At 35.4% G+C, this 3,202-nt stretch overlaps 1 pseudogene; it reads left to right on the top strand.

Moving 5' to 3' along the window:
- The first annotated feature begins 1,307 nt into the window (after window positions 1-1,307).
- Window positions 1,308-2,481, top strand: LOC147614494 (uncharacterized; annotated as a pseudogene).
- Window positions 2,482-3,202: the final 721 nt, after the last annotated feature.

The following is a 3,202-nucleotide window of genomic DNA, read 5'->3' as shown; positions in this document are numbered from 1 at the left end:
ACACTTTTAAAATAAAAATAAATCTTTTATGTATCTTTCTATGGATAAGTTTTTATCTTAATGAAATTAACACTTTTTAAATAAAAATAAATCTTTTATGCATCTTTTTATGTATAAATTTTCATCTTAATGAAATTAACACTTTTGAATAAAAAATAATTATTTTATGCATCTTTCTATGCATAAAATCAAAATTGATAAGAATAACTCTTTTGAAATAAAAATAAAATTCCTTATGCATCTTTCTATGCATAAAATCAAAATTGATAAGAATAACTCTTTTGAAATAAAAATAAAATTCTTTATGCAACTTTCTATGCATAATATCAAAATTGATAAGAAGAACTGTTTTGAAATAAAAAAAATAATCTTTGTACTTCTTTCTATGCAGAAAATCAAAATTGATAAGAATAACTCTTTTGAAATAAAAACAAAATTCTTTATGCATCTATTTATGCATAAAATCTAATTTTGATGAAAGTCACACTTTTATAATAATTAAAAAAATCTTTTATACATCTACTTATGTATAAAAATCAATTATGATAAAAATCACTTTTAATATAAAAAAATTCTTTTATGCATCTACTTATGCATAAAAATCAATTATAATAAAAATCACACTTTTAATATAAAAAAAATTCTTTTATGCATCTACTTATGCATAAAAATCAATTATGATGAAAATCACACTTTTATAATAAAATATTTCTAGTATGCATTTTGCCATGTCTAGAATGAAAATAACTCTTTAAGAATACTCATACGATGGGGATTACTCTTTTTAACATAAAAATTTAATTACTAGAAATTCCTCTTTTTCTTAATTCATCAATTATGCATAAACATAGAAAATAAATTTCTCCATGATTACAAAGAAAATCTTTCAACTAATCTCGGATGATAATTCCTAGAATATGATAGGAAGTCCTCTTTTCATAATTTGAATGAAAATGTTTTGTGTAATTTTTACAGAAATTTCGCCATAGCTCCGCTACTGTTACTGATAAATCTCAATTTAGTTTAAAAAGAATGAACTTTAACATTATAGAATAATTAGAATGATTCCTAATTGGATCATTAACCCATTATGGATTGAATTATCAATATTCATGAAATACATTTCTTGATCTTTGCCAATTGCTTTCTTGAATCTTGTCGTTTCTTGATCTTGGCCGTTTCTTGTTTCTTTTGTTGCTTTCTTGAATCTTGATCTTGGCCGTCTCTTGTTTCTTTTGTCGTGTCCCCACTTCTTCCACCATGGAGATGGAGACCTCAGTTGCTTCTCTAGGACTTGCAGGTGATTCCATGCGTCCTTTCCCATGGCACCCACTGTGGCCACATTGGAGGATCTTCTAGTGGCACGTACCTCGGGAGGCACACGCAGGTATGAGTTTAGGAGCACTGAGGTGAACCCCTTGTCCACAGGGGCTGCACGAAGAGTTCTCGAGAAGAGAGGCAGTGGCAGTACTCTTAAAACCTTGCTAGCATCGAAGGCTTGTGCCCGGCGTCGTAATTCAACGACTGCTCATGCTAAAATCAGCAAACCTGTAGATTTTGATTTGCTGAAGGAGCTCAGAGACATGAAAGACTTGCTCACAGAAATCCCTGACATAAAGAGGCGCTTGCAGAGACTAGAGTCGGCCAATCCGGACCTTTACACGCCCCTGTCCCTAAATAGGGAGTTGGCAATTACAAATCTGATGCATTCTTGTTTACGCACCCTGGATTGAGTGGTAGCTGACCTTGCCCGCAGAAATGCCTCTCTTGATTCACTTGTGTCAAGGAGTGGACCCTGGCCAAACAAGGAGGTGGATAGCTTGACCTACACAAACTTTTGGTGGTTGTATTACAACCAAACAATCTATGAACCAACTGTGTTTGTAGAAGCTTTCTTCTCACAAGTGCTTGGTGTGGCTGTTCCATCCACTCCTCCCTCAACCTGACGCTTTGAGGTGGTTAGATCACACCATCTGCATGACCTTGTGGTAAACACTGCCGTTCTTCTTGTCATGGCCCTAGTTGAAGCCAAAGTGATGGCTTATTTACAGCCAACAGAGTCTTTTGACCTACGAGTAATGATAGACTGCTATTTGAGCGTCTTTAAGAGTCTCCGCAATGATATAATTAATCTCTTCGAGCGCTTGCTGAAGTTCAAGCAGAGTGGAACATGGATCCCCAACAACCCCCCCCATTGGAGATGCATTTCTTCTCGATGATACACTTTCCAAGACAAATTTGGAAACAATGAGATGTATCTTGGCTGATATCCAGCAAAATCTTCATAATCTTGGTGTGCTTCAGCCTCTGAAGCCTTTGGTCAAGGCCTTGACAGATCGATATCAGATCATGGTGGACATCGATCTCACAAAGCCTGCTTGATGGAAGCTGTGTGACCAAATGCCTATGGATTGGATCGCTCTCGGCGGAGGGTACTTCTACAGTCGCTGCACTGGGGAATTTTTTCAGATTGACACTTGAGGGGAATTTCCTACCATATAATCCCTCTGCATAAGTGGTTGATGTGATAGAGGCTACTTTTTGATGGAGGCTACTTTTCCAGGTTGTAGTGGTGAATTTTTCAGATTGACACCTGAGGGGAATGGTGGTTGATGTGATTGATCTTAGAGCCTTTGAGGCCTTGTAAGCCAAAGTATTGGATATTTTGCTAGAGTGCATCTCAACCACCTTTTATACCTTGTATCTTTATAGCTCAATAAGTTTGGCCTTTTTAGTATGTTCAAACTCTCTTGTGGTAATCTTCCAATTTTGGTATAGATGTTTTGAGGTTGCTATTCTTTACCGTGTTAGTGGGTCATGCTCAAGTTGAGCACCTTTTTTGTTTCTTCATTGTTGAAGTAGTAATTATCATGTAAATAATTGCTTGCTAGTTTTGGTTCATCAAAGCAAGCAACACGCTTATTCATTGTTACATGCAGTGCTTTGAAGAATGATTTTAATGAAGAGGTATATTTCATTCGGTACAAGGTGGTAAAAGTTTGCAGTAGTCATCACGTAGGTTTCTCCGCCTCTTATGTTGATGTATCAGGTGAATTTCATAATGTATATGTGCAATTGGTAAACTAGTTTGGTCTTAAACACTCTTTATCAGTGCAGAATGGCTTGTTATGTTGATATATCAGGTGAATTTCACAATGAACAAGTGCAATTGTCAAAACTTGTTTAATCATGCAAGGGCTTT

Source organism: Cibotium barometz, chromosome 42, assembly GCF_041138505.1.
Source record: "Cibotium barometz isolate CiBa-2024 chromosome 42, ASM4113850v1, whole genome shotgun sequence".
Taxonomy (NCBI): Eukaryota; Viridiplantae; Streptophyta; class Polypodiopsida; order Cyatheales; family Cibotiaceae; genus Cibotium; species Cibotium barometz.
The sequence above is the reverse complement of the archived record's forward strand: the minus strand, read 5'-3'. Positions and strand labels throughout refer to the sequence as shown.